We start from the raw sequence: 14148 nt of genomic DNA on the forward strand, positions 1-14148 counted from the left end.
TAGGAGTTGGAGTATGTGTTACCAGTTCTTCACGACCTCTGCCCCATAACATTCCAAAGGTGCATATCCGAGTTTCATATTGTATGAACTGGCCCACGGAGAGGCCATTATTTTCTACTAAGTCCTCAAAGGGGATCAGGGCGTTCTCACTATAGCAGTCTCCTACTGTCTCTAGCCCCACCTCCGTCCAAGCAAGCAGTTGCTCCGGCCCAAATATCAAGCATGGAACTCCATGAGACAGGCTCACCAGTGGGAGGATCAGCGTGTATCTGGGGGTTTCCATCATTTTGGACATGCATCGTCGTTTCCATCATCTCAGGGATGCAGTCTGCAACATAGGCAGGAAGGGGTCACAGTTGTGTAGTCCAGTATCTTTGCTAACAAAAATGTGGGATGTAAGCAGGGGACAGACAGAAACGTCCCCTCTGTATTCACTCCCTCCAATCATTGCGCTAGCCATTGCAGTTGGGAGGCTAATTGATACAATTCTAAATTCGGGACTTCCAGGCCCCCTTCCCTCACGGACGCTGCGCTGCAGTGTTTTCAGGGAAACCCTCTTCTGTCCTACTCCCGACATGAAAGCTCTCACAAGTGAGTTTCGATGAGTAAACCATCTGTTTCCACACATCAAGGGGCATGATTGTTGCCCTCTGACCCCCCCCGTTTGACCCTCAAGCCCCAGCCGTGAATAGAATGTATATGTTATAGAGGTCATTAAAAATCATAGTGTGTCGCCGAGAATGCAAAATGGCATATTTTTCACAAACTGCCAACCTCAATTTAGCGCAGAAGATCCACTCAATAGTATACACATTACACATATACCTGTTATAATAACCTTTCCAAAAATCCACAATATTAAATAAACGTTAACTGGTATGTAAACAGCCAGAGAACATTTTTATAAAATCAATGTTTTTATTCAAAGCCAAAACACACAAAAATGCAGGCCAATAACAGTCTTGTTAATTCTCTCCTAAATTTCAAAATTCTGGGATAGCACAAAAAGTGAATCGTTCATCATGAGTTATAGCCCAGGCTGCAATATTTTGCAACACGTTTAGTTCAGAGTTTCTGATCTGAAAAAAGGAAATTCAGGGCAAGCTGACAAAGCTGCTTGAAGTGTCACTTAATGTGAAGATTTTATTTTCTGAGAACGCAGCACAGAGCGGGACCGAGGTCAGAGCATAATATGCCACAGTTGTCTCCTTTGTCAGTGCAAAGAAAATATTCCCAGTAAAGAAGGACGTTTCACATTCAGCCCTGCGTGCGGCATTTTAATGTTTTTTTTGCCAGAGTAGGTTCCTCCATGATATTGGAGGTCACAATTGTATGATGCCAGTCATTCTATGACGATTATGGGAAAACTTCCCAAATGCATCTCATTCCAGAACAGTTGACACATTAGTGAGTACATTTTTTTAAGCTGCCCCACCGCTAATGACAGCGAAAAGTTGTTAGCCATATTTAATCCATAATCCTAACTAATGACAAATGCGAAAAGACAAGGTTTCACCATTTTATAAATCAGAAAAAAATGCAGTTAAAAACTAAATCTTGTTAAGGGATTTACACATACATAGTCGCCTGTAAACAGACGGTGTGTCTCCAGTGAAAGCATCACAGCCCTGCACCTATTCACAATTCCCCCAGCTCAGGCCAGCTGTTCCAAAGTGATATCATAATGGCTCTGACCTGCTGGCCCCTGTCTCACGAATCACGATCAGAGCAGGCCCTGCACACACCAGCAGACACATCGAAACGCAATCTGTCTCCTCACGCATGCCCAGAAATTCTTCAATGTCAAAGACAGTATATGAATATGTCTTCTATGCCACTTTTGTAGGGGTGTTAATGAAAGGGAGTCCATAGTCAGTAAGAGCCTGAGGAACATACTTGTACCACTCTGTCACTACTTTTCGTTTTGTAATATATATAACAATTCTTACAACGTTGTGTATTCTATGTCTTATAAAACATTACCTCGGACTTTTCTCGCATCTTCCTTCCATGTGACCAGCATCCTGGAAGCCAGCCGCCTTCTGCTGTTTGCGTTCAGTTTAAGGCCAAGTTGAAGTCAACAGTACACGGTGTCTTCCAAAGGTGAAAAAGAACAGCTTGTGAAATAAAGTGTGTATGGAGCGAGACTTTCCACGTCAATTCCATTTTTAATCGCATCATCTCCGAAGAAGATACTGGAGTCCTGGACTAGTTATATAACGTGTGTAAGAGGCAGAGCTTTCCCCAGTAGAAAATCGACGCAGTAGCACAGGTTTCTGCTAGTTACCTTGAGCCCTCCGACCACGCGATTATCTTCCTTGTCAGACAGCATCCATCAGGATGTCCCACCCCCACCACGCGCGGCATCCAATGATGGATGCTGCGTGGTGGACCAGCCAATCCTGGAGCTGTATGCAGCACCAGGATTGGCTAGGGGGTCATTTTGCTGCTCGCCCTGTCGCCCTTTGGAAACACGGGCTGTGGTAGCAAACAAGCACCCCTGGGTCCCGCTGGGGAACTTACAGTGCGCATGCTTGAGAAAGTTTTTAACTTCCCCAAGCATGCGCACTGTACTTCCCCAGCGGGACGGTCTGCTGCAGCCTGAGTGTGGACTGTCACTCAAGCTGCAGCAGGCCACCCCCCCTGCGCAATTCCTGTCGGCGACTTTTTTTTTAGAAGACTGAAGACAAGAGTGATTAGTGAAGACATATTACTGATAGGAGGATTGCGGCCGGCGGCCGCGATGCGTCCATGGTGGCTGGTGGGGCTACGCCCCTACGCCCCAATGGACGCACCGCTGCTGGTGATAAGGGCTGCTAACTAATATTTACACCGGATCAGGTGAAAACTTCCCTCCCTCTGTGTTTGAAAATGACTTCTGGGTTTTGTAGTTCAGACACGGAAACATTTAAAACAAGGAGAGGATGTTTGGTCTGCACTAAACTAAAGGGGGCGGGAGGGGGAGCGAGAGGCGGTGAAGGGAAATACTGCGGGAGGAGAAAAGTTCAGAGCGAGAAAACACACGCGAGAAAAAACTAACAGAACCACTCTGCCGAGCCTGGACTCTGTGCTTCATGGAGGGCTAAGCATGCCTTGAAGAGCGAAGCATGCCCTGCGTGTAAAACTCCCTGATCCAGGTGGCTTGTTTCATCCCTGCATCTCCCTCGACGTTGAAGGATAAAAGGTCAGTCACTGCCAGTGGCGGGTGGGCACCCTTGGTGGGTGGGCAGCGGGCACCGTGTGGTCTAAGAAACAAAAGCAGTTTCCGCAGAGCGAAGAATTGTATTTACCCAGACAATGTGCCCTGATTGACTGTGGTGCCTTTGTGATGGAAAAGTTTGCTGGCTGGAAAATGTCTTATTTTTGCTTACTTTGTGAAGCATCGGTTCCTCTCACTGTCTGTTTGTGGTGAGATGTACTTTTGGGGCGCCCTTGCTCCCCCATAGGTAGCGAACCGAAAACGCAGTTAGCACAATAGGGAACGGATGTGCGGTGCTTTAATGCGTCTGGTGTGAGTTCCTTGCAGCACTCTAAGTCCTGGGTATTCTCCAGTTGTCACCGGCGGGGAGGGCACGGCCGGAAGAGGGCATTGTCAGAACGCTGAGAGAGTCCTGCCAATAGACACCGCGGTCCCCTGTGCCCTCAGAGGGGGTAGGGTCGGCTCTTATAGGGCGCTGATGTTTTATGGCACGTAGTTTTGTCCTCATCTGTGAAACCAGCGCTTAATAGGACGGAAGCTTACAATACCTCAGGCTTGTGAGCTGTTAGTGACACATTCCCGAAAGAATGATTACAGGGTGACACAGAAAAAGACAGGGTATTAGCACTACTCGTGGAAGCGTTTAGAGAAAGAAGCATGCGCTTAGAGGTTTAAAGTCTTTAATTAACGAGCACTAGAGATTATGTAGTTATCGAGACTGGTCAAATGATGTGAATAAAAAGCCATGGCCGGTTAAGGGCAGTTCCCTACTCGCACGGCATTGGTAAGGTCCCAACTCTTAAATGACTCTCACTTTATCCCCCTTAAATTAATACGTTGAGCATTATTAAGAAGGGCACGTGGGAAGACAAAATTAACATGTCACCCATCGGGTATTGGAAGGACCTGCCAGGAAACAGGAAAGAACAGCAGAATATGTTCTATACACTCTATGGAATAATCTAAAATGTGACCCCGCAGTACCAAAGACAGAAATGTATTTTTTCAAACTGAGAAAAAAAATCAAGTACATTGTAAACCCACTAATTTGGCAGTGAATGAACAGAGGCAGGGTTTGCCACAGATGTTGAGCACGTGGGCCGGAGATAGGATATCCAGTGTCCGATTTCAAGTACCAAAGGTTTTAAAGGAACATTAATGAGAAGCCCCCAAATATCAGGGCGTGAACCAGCTGCGGAAATTCAGTTGAGATATTTCACGCTATTATTATCAAGATATACACCCCTGAGAAAGAAAGCCGGTGCCACTAGAATTCCAGGGATAGCTTTAGGATGAGTCACTGAGCTTTTGTCAGCCAATCAGATCAAAAAGTATATGAGTTTCTATACAGACGATAAACGTGCTAAATAGTTCAACAGATTGAGCGTCGAGTCATAATTGGCAAATGGTCCAGGTTGTGTGTAACTCTTACTCCTGGTCATGGCTTAATCTTAACTACCAGCACTTTGCACTCTGGGACCCATTGGCCACGCTTCTGATGGGGCAAGGGTGGGTGGGTATCTTCAACACATGTTGGGTGGTCGGAGCAACCACCTGGCAGTAATATATAGAGTGAGGGTCAAATGGTATATGCTGTAGCCTGCAACTACATCCGTCCGTCCGTCCCTCCATCCATCCAGCCATCAGTACATCCGTCCATCCATCCATCCGTCCGTCATCCCGTCCGTCCATTCATCCATCCATGTATTCGTCCGTCCGTCTTTCCATCCATCCAGCCATCTATCTGTTCATCCAGTATGTAGTATCCTTCCAGACAGTTTGTCTGCTCTTTCTACAGTATCCATCTAGATGTCAACAAGCTGCACCAACAAACCCACCACATCGGGTACCCTTTGTTCAAACTACAAAAACCATCCGCATAGCCAATAAGCAATATACATCCAATCTGTCTGCTCTCTGGCCACTCCATCTATCCATCATCCCATCCATCTATTTACTCATCCTATCCATCTATCGCCCTCACTTTATCTATAGCCCTCACTCTATCTATAGCCCTCACTCTATCTATAGCCCTCACTCTATCTATAGCCCTCACTCTATCTATAGCCCTCACTCTATCTATCGCCCTCACTCTATCTATCGCCCTCACTCTATCTATGTATCGCCCTCACTCTATCTATGTATCGCCCTCACTCTATCTATTGCCCTCACTCTATCTATCAAATGGTTAAAATAAGTTCTTCAATGTTTCAAGCTTTATTACAAATGTCACAAAAAAGATGTTAATATTTCACTTCTGTTCTTGTATTTTCGTCACAATAAAATACACTGAACATAATCACAAAAATTGTTTACAAAAGTTTAAGCTATTGCCATTACAAATTACAATAACTTTTATTTAAGTATTAATTATTTAAAAAAATAAAAGCCATTGTTATTTGTAATATCAATACATCCAAGTCATGTAAACACAACACATATTGCATTACAAATGCTATAGGTGTCACATTTGCAAAAGTTAAAACTATTGCCATTCTAAATGCCAAAGCTATTAATTTCGCTATTTTCAAAACCAAACACATAAATAAAAACATTGCCATTCACAATACCAATAGCTCAAACTTTCCTAATGCGAGACCTATTGCATTGTAAATGCTTGTTATTTTAGGGAAGTGAATGTTGCGAGGCTGCTTGATTGAGCAACTGCGTGCTTGGGCGTACTGAAGCTCCAAATTTGACCACTCCTTCCTAGTCCCGGGGGTGCTATTTAGCCCAGGGACTTTTGGTTGTCGCTCAGACACGTGCAACATGGGCCCGGGAATGTGCCAGCTTCCCCCAGCATAACAGTGCAAACGGTTTTCAGTGTGTTGCCTCTGTAAGTTCTTATTACATTGGGGCCTTTATGAGCGAAGGTGCTGCATGGAGGTGTTTTGATGCTGTCCTTTTCATTCTGGATGCAAACAGGAAAGGAAAGGGAGGGTTTGCATTCAAGGCCGACTAGCCCTTTTGGTTGGGGCGTGGTACTGGTTACACCTAGGTCGCGGGTGAGGTTCCCATATGGGCCGATGTATACTTTTCTGGGCAGTTAGGCAGGCCCTGGTAATTTAAGGTTTATAATTTGAATTTTAAATCAACACAGTTGCGCGATGATCGCCCGGGTGAATCGCACTAGACCCCGCTGGTACACGGAATTGATTGTGTTTAAGAATTCACGCCTTCTGCTATGGCGACACATGCTGCTTATTCGCAGGGGTGAGAGGTGTCAGAAGTGGAACTGCCCGTGTGAAGGAGTCAAACTCTGAACAGGCCTCGCTGAGCGTTCCGTTCTAGCAGGGACTACTTAACAGTGTCTTTCTGCTTAAAGAATTAGAGATGTCCTCATGAGGGATACATGCCTCCTGTTGGGGACTAGAGGCAGATTTTAATAACAAGCCAAAGGTGGTCTCTATTACAGTAGAAGGAGCTCCCCCCCTTTTTGAGTGTATTGAAGGCGTAAGCATGCTTTGGGGCACAGGCACCGGATGAACTGTGCCATAAATAGCTCCAGTGGCTGAAGGCAGATTTGGTTTATGGCTTGCTCTAGGGGTAATGTTACAGGTGAGAAAGTGTGGCAATAGGCCACTAATATTAAAATTACAGCATCAAGCTACCTGTATACGTTCCTGGGGCCTCATTTATGAAAAGTGACGCATCGCTGCGTGAAAACAGCGATGCGTCACTTTTCACTGCGCACTCCTTACGACATTCCTGATGCGTCATATTTAATGTATGACGCATCATGTCGCAAGGAGTTACAGATACGTCAGTATTTCTGACGTATCTGTAAGCGCAAAAGTGACGCATTGCTGGAGTGTGTCACAAAAGTGACGCAACTCCAGCAATGCGTCCTTTCACATGGGGAAGCCCCATGTGAAAGGGCTTGCGTCAGTCTTACGCCTGCTGTGAGGCAGGCGCAAGATTTTGACGCAACAGTGTCCTAAAAGTGACGCAGTGAAATCTCATAGATTTCACTGCGTCACTATTACGAGGCTTTTTGCAGGGGAATGCCCCCTCTGCATACATTATACCTGGCGCAGGTATAATGTGGGGCAGGGGTTTAAAAAGTGACGCATCTACCTAGATGCGTCACTTTTTAAATATGGCGCAACGAAGCACATTTTTTACACCTCTGGTGCGTCACAAAAATTTCATTTGGGGTTGCTTTGCGTCTGCCTTGGCGCTAACCGGACAGGGTGCCCTGGGCCGGGCAAAACAGTATATCATATTGGGGTTGATTATTGGTGTGTTAGACTAATTTGCACGGCCAGGGTGCCATAAAAGGGGAAGGCCACTCGGGGGCAGTGTTTCTCACTTGGCTGCACATGAATGAAGAATGTCAGCATTCACAAATATCTATAATGGCCATGGCTCCATCCTTCTCAGCAAGGTAGACCAAAGTGGATAATATGTCCTTTGATTTGAGGAGCGATTTATTCAATGCCTTTCTTTCAAGGAACTATTTGTGCCAATTTTAATTCAGTATTTTGGGTGGCGCCTATGCTGCAAATCCATCAATATTCCATTGACATTCTGGTGACTGGCATTTAAGGGGATGTCAATCGTTCTTTGTGTGGTGAATCCATGTTTCAAGCCACTAAGACACCTGTTGTTTAATTCTTCATGCGCCCTTTGCTTCAGCCTTGGTTTGGTCATATTACAAGGGGGGCAGCAATTACATAACGTATAAACCATTGGTTGGCTACGTTAGAAAGCCTTTTCTCACACCTGAGAATATCTGGAGCCTCCCTAGCTGAGAATTCAGAGGATATTTGGAAAGACCACTTCCCCCAGGGGGGTGGCTGCCATTACAGCAACAGGTAGATAGGGCATGGGTGCATGTGTCACATCTGTTAATGGTGCAGGATGCTTATGGTTTTACTTTGGATACTAGTACCCCAGGCCCAGGTTCTGTCCTTTGGCGGTTTGTTACCAATACTAATTGCTGAGGGGCTCCTGCAGTAGTGCTGGATGCTTCCTGATGGCCTTTGACTTGAGGGTTAGTAGCACTCCACTACCCCAGGCCCACTGGGCTTTCAGCAGAATGGCCACGGGCTCGAGCAGGTCAAAGGGGATTTATATTGATGCACAGTGCACAGGATGTCACATACCACTAAGGGCATGTTGCTACGAAAGTGTCCCGAAGTTTCTGGGTCAAACTGTGGGGGCAATAAGTAAGGCACAAATAGGCCACAATGTATTGAAGAACATTTGGCATTCCCAGTATTCAAGAAAGGGCAGGCATTGATACATATTGTTCCCCTCATGTTCCCTTTGTCTTGTCTGTTCCCTGGTATGTACCAGAAGTTTTGGAGGGCAGAATCTCACTAAGGCAGAAGGGCTCCATGCCCACTGTCACACACATCTAGTTATGAACACTCCTGTGCATCATGATCTAGCAAGCATAGGGACTGTTTAAAGGTTAAGTATAATCCTGCTCGCTAGAATAGCCAAAGTAGGCAGGCGGTTGGGGGAGTGATCACCTATCAAGTGGGCTGCTGTCCCATAGTTGGTACACGCAGGTGTCAGGCACACGCAGTGCTAGAAGGACAGCAGCTAGGTAAGATCAACAAATAGATGGGGCAATGTGAGCATGGTGGCTGCATTTGTCCCGCTCGGAGTTGGCGCGGGGCTAAGGCATGGGATGCAAGGGAACTTTCCCGCATGAGGGTGAATAGTTCTTGGCTCAACTTCACAGGCAAAAAAGGGCCTCTTGTTCCATAAGATACTATCTGTCCCTGGCTAACGTCAAGTGCTAGTGGGATATAGATGGGGTCATCTATAACCAGCAGGGATGGTCCTCCTTCATCAAGATTTGCAAGAGGCTCTAGACAAGAGAGGTTGCGGGTAAGACTATAGCTGTTTTGGTGGGGGGCACTGGCGGCGACGGTGGCCTCCTCCAGAGCTGTGGCGGAGTTATAGGACGATCTAGAAGCAAATGGGTACAGAAGGGTACCTCTGCACGGCACATAGGGGTGCCAGAGCCAAGGAGCCTCATGGGATGGTCCTGGAAACCGTGTTGGCGCCCGTTAGTTCTTCGCCGGTTGTCGGCCTGAACAACCGGGGGCTTGCCTTGCTATGCTCAGCCCTGAAAGGGGCATGAGTAATAAGGGACCGGGTGTCACTTGATCCGGGAGGAGGATCACCAGAAGGGCCAGCACAGATGGGGTTCGCCCCAGTGCTGCTTGGCTCATCAGGCGGTGGGGTGGCGAGAGTGCTGCCTGCCCTTGGATTGCCCGTAAGGTAACCCACCTTATTACACAATGGTGTATGTAATAAACCTGCAGCAGATTTTCCCAAAACAAGATCTGTGTGGTGTGTGCTTATTTGCATGCATGCTATGTGCTTGGGGGAGGGGAGTGTTGCCATGGTGGTACTATATATAGGGTTTGTAGGTTGTCTAAGAACCCAAAGTACCCAGATCCAAAACTGAGCTGCATTTTCTTTAATGGTTTTTCATTGTGCATCAAGTATAGACCAATTCATATGGTGAAATATGGAAAATGGGTATCAAGGAAACCTATATACTTCTGAAAGGGGTGCCAGAAACGGAGTCTGGGACCAGAGATTATTGGTACGTCTCTGAATTTGTGGGTATACCCATACTAACTTGTGTTTCACAGGACATTTTTCAGAATGTCTTCTTTCCTACAGAGTGGGTTCATTTGGAAGCACAAATTCTGCAATATCCAATTTGTAATAACAAATATTCACTATTCTATATTCACCAATATCTTCTCATACAAATGGTATCTCACGTGTGTAGGTAGGCGTAGAGCTCACAACAGGAAACAGTATAAAACACAACCTGGACATCTTTTCACAGAAAACTGGCCCTTTTTTGCAATGTGGGTAGTTGTGAATTTAGGCACCTAGGGAAATCTAACAAAACTGTACATTTTCAAAAATTATACTCTTAGGGGAATCCAGGGTGGGATGACTTGCATGGCTTTCATGTGCTTTTCTTACCTAGATGCCTTTGCAAACCTCAAACTTTGACTAAAAGCATAAATTGTCCTCATATTTCTGTGAAGAAAACATCTGGAATCTGCAGGAAGCCACACATTTCCTACCACTCAGCAAACTCTCCTGATAAAACTGCTGCCTCACTTGTGTGGGTAGGGCTTGTGCCCACAACAGAAAAAGTCCCAAAACCATCCATGGACACACCGGCTCTAGGACAGTGCAACTGGTGTGCCGCCCAGGGCCCTGACTGGGGGTGGGGGAGCTGACCTCACGGGAGATGCTGTCTTTATCTCCTGCTGCAGAGTTCATTCAGCGTTCAGCTTTCAGACAGCAATAAAAATGTCAAGATAACACTTGTGGTTGATGTTCCTGCTAGAGGGGTAGAGAGATCAGAGTTTTGTCTAGTGGCAGTTTTGACTCTCCATGAAGTAGCTCAGAGGGTTAATATGCCTGATGTAAAGAACGCGTACTGTGAAGATCACAAATCCTTATTTCATGTGGATATCTAAGTGGATTACTGCTTTAGTCACAGAATTGCTGTTGTTGCCAATGTTCATAAGATACAACACTACTAGGGAATAGTGAGTGAGTGTGTGTTTGAGTGGGCGCATGAGTGGGTCCGTGAGTGGCTGTGTGAGGGGCTGTAAGTAGATGTGTGAGTAAGTGAGTAGGTCTGTGAGTGGTTGTGTGGGTCTGTGCATGGATATGTGAGGGTCTGTGTGGGACTGTGAGTGGGTATGTTAGTGTCTTTGTTGGTCTATGAGTGGGTGCTGAGTGTGAGTGGGTCTGTGAGTGGGTGTGTCTGTTAGTAGGTGTGTGAGTATCTGTGTGCGAGTGTGAGTGGGCTTGTGAAAGTGTGAGTGGATCTGAGTGGGTGTGTAATTTTGTATCCTTATGGGTCTGGGAGTGGGTGTGTGACTGGGTGTGAGTGTCTGTGTAGGACTGAGAGTGGGCATGTGAGTATCTGTGAGTGGGTATGTGAGTGTCTGTGTGGGTCTGTGAGTAAGTGTGTGAGTGCCCATGTGGGTCTGTGAGTAGGTGTGTAAGTGGGTTTATGAGTCAGCGTGTATGTGAGTGGGTCTGCGAGTGAGTGTGTGTCTGTGTGGGTCTGTGAGTCAGTACATCAGTATCTGCATCGGTCTGTAAGAGGGTGTGTGACTGTATCTGATGGTTTTTGAGTTGGTGTGGTTGTGAGAGTGGGTATGTGAATGGATGTGTGAGTGTGTCTATGAATGTCTCTGTGGGTGGGTGTGTGAGTGTGCAAATGGGGCTCATATTGAGTGTTTGAGTGTCTGTGTGGGTCTCTGAGTGCATGTTTGAGTATCAGTATACATCTTTCCGTGGCTCAGTATCTGTGTAGGTCTGTGAGCAGGAATTTGAGTGTCTGTGTATATCTGTGAGAGAGTGCATGAGTGTCTGTGTGAGTCTATGAGTGGGTATGTGAATGAGTGAGTGAGTGAGTGGGTGGGTGAATGGGTGTGTGGGTATGTGTACTTGTGGGTCTATGAGTGGGTTTGTGAGTGCCTCTGTGGGTGTTTGAGTGTATCTGTGGGCCTGTGAGTGGATATGTGAGTGTGTTTCTGAGTCAGTGTATAACTGAGTGAGCTGTGAGTTGATGTGTGTGTGTGAGTGGGTATGTGAGTGGGTGTGTGACTGTGTCTATGAGTGTCTGTGTGGGTCTGTGAGTTGGTATTTGAGTATCTGTGTGGGTCTGTGACAAGGTGTCTGAGTATTTGTGTTGGTCTGTGAGTGGTTGTGTAAGTGGGTCTGTTAGTGGGTGTGTGAGTGGGTGTTTGAGTGGGTATGTGAGTGAGTGAGTATGTGAGTAGGTGTGTGGGTAGGTTCATGAGCCAGAGTATGAATGGGTCTGTGTGTGTGTGTGTTTCTGTATGGGTTTGTGCTATAGTGTGTGAGTATCGGTATGTGTCTATGAGAGGGTGTGTAAGTGTCTATGTGTGTCTGTGAGCTGGTGTGTGGATGTGAGTGGGTCAGTGAGTAGGTGTCTGAGTGTCTGTGTGTGTCTATACCTAGGTATGTGATTGTATGGGTCTCTGAGTGAGTGTGTGAGTGTCTGTATGGGTCTTTGAATGAATGTTTGAGTGTATATGTGGGTCTCTAAGTGGATATATGAGTAGGTCTGTGAGTGGGTATGTGGATGTTTCTGTGAGTCAGAGTCTGAATTTGCCTGTGAGAGGGCATGTGATTGTCTGTGTGGGTCTGTGAGTGGGTGTGTGAGTACATGTGTGGCTCTGTGAGAAGGTATGTGGGCATGCCTATTGATCTGTGAGTGGGTTGTGAGTGGCTGTGTGAGTATCTGTGTTGGTCTGTGTGAGGATATGGGAGTGTCATTGTGGGTTTGAGTGGGTGTGTGAGTATGCAAGTGGGTAGGTGAGTATCTGTGTAGGTCTGTGAGTGTGTGTGTGTGAATGCCTGTATGGGTCTGTGGGTGGGTGTGTGAGCATCTGTGTGGGTCTGTGAGTAGGTTTGTGTGTACGTTTCTGGATCTGGGAGTAGGTGCTGAGTATGTGAGTTGGTCTGTGAGTGGTTGTATGAGTATCTGTATATATCTGTGAGAGGGTGTGTGAGTGTCTGTGTTGGTCTATGAGTGAGTGTGTGAGTATCTGTGGGGGTCTGTGAGTGGGGGTTTGACTGAGTGGGTCTGTGAGTGGGCATGTGAATGTGTATCCTTATGGGTCTGTGAGTGGTTGCTGAGTGTCTGTGTGGGTCTGTGAGTGGACATGTGAGTGTCTGTGTGGGTCTGTGTGTGGGTGTGTACTTGTCTATATAGGTGTGTGAGTGGGTTTTGGGAGTCAGTGATTATGAGTGAGTGAGAGGGTCTGTGTCTATGTGGGTCTGTGAGTCAATGAATAAGTATCTATGTGGGTCTGTAGGAGAGTGTGTGAGTGTATCTGTGGGTCTTTGAGTTGGTGTGTGTGAGTGGGTATGTAAGTCGATGTGTGAATGTGTCTATGAGTGTCTATATGAGTCTTTAAGTGGGTGTGTGAGTATCTGTGTGCAAGTGTGTGACTGGGTGAGTATCTATGTGAGTCTCTGAGAGGGTGTGAGTGTCTCTGTGGGTCTATTAGTGTGTGTGTGTAAGTAGGCCTAGTAGTGGGTGTGTGAGAGAGTATATGAGTGGGTATGTGTATATGTGTGAATCAGTCTGTGAGTGGGTCTGTGAGTGCGTCTGTATGAGTCTCTGCTCTAGTGTGTGAGTATCTGTATAGGTCTGTGAGAGGGTGTGCAAGTGTCTCTGTGGGTCTGTGAGTTGGTGTGTGGGTGTGAGAGTGGGTCTGTGAGTAGGTGTGTGAGTGTCTGTGTGTGTCTATAAGTAGGTGTGTTATTGTCTATATGGGTCTGTAAGTGAGTGTGTGAGTGTCTGTATGGGTCTATGACTTAGTGTATGAGTATTTATGTGGGTCTCCGAGTGGGTCTGTGAGTGGATATGTGAGTGGGTCTGTGAGTGGTTATGTGAGTGGGTCTGTGAGTGGGTCTGTGAGTGGGTCTGTGAGTGGTTTTGTGAGTGTCTGTGTGGATCTGTGAGAAGGTATGTGAGTGTCATTGTGGGTCTGTGTTGGGTGGGTATGTGAGTGGGTATGTGAGTGGGTGTGTGAATGTCTATACAGTTCTGTGGATGAGCATCTGTATGGGTCTGTGAGTGGGTCTGTGAGTATCTTTGTGGGTCTGTGAGTGAGCGTGTGAGTGTTTGTGTGGGTCTGTGAGCTGGTGTTTGAGTGAGTGGCACTGTGAGTGGATATGTGAGTAGATCTATGACTGGGTATGTGAGTGTGTGTCCTTATGGGTCAGTGAGTGGTTGCTTGTTAGAAGGGGCGATCTCAGGGGAGGACAGAGTATGTACCTGACCACCCTGCGGCCTACCTCTTCTAGGAATGCAGCCGAGCACTGGCGGGAAACCCTTCTGGGCAGGGGCTCGTATCTAGGATCGTACGCGCTGAACCAGCACCACTCGACAAAAAGACACCACG

This window comes from Lissotriton vulgaris, chromosome 6, assembly GCF_964263255.1.
Source record: "Lissotriton vulgaris chromosome 6, aLisVul1.2, whole genome shotgun sequence".
In the NCBI taxonomy this organism is placed as follows: domain Eukaryota; kingdom Metazoa; phylum Chordata; class Amphibia; order Caudata; family Salamandridae; genus Lissotriton; species Lissotriton vulgaris.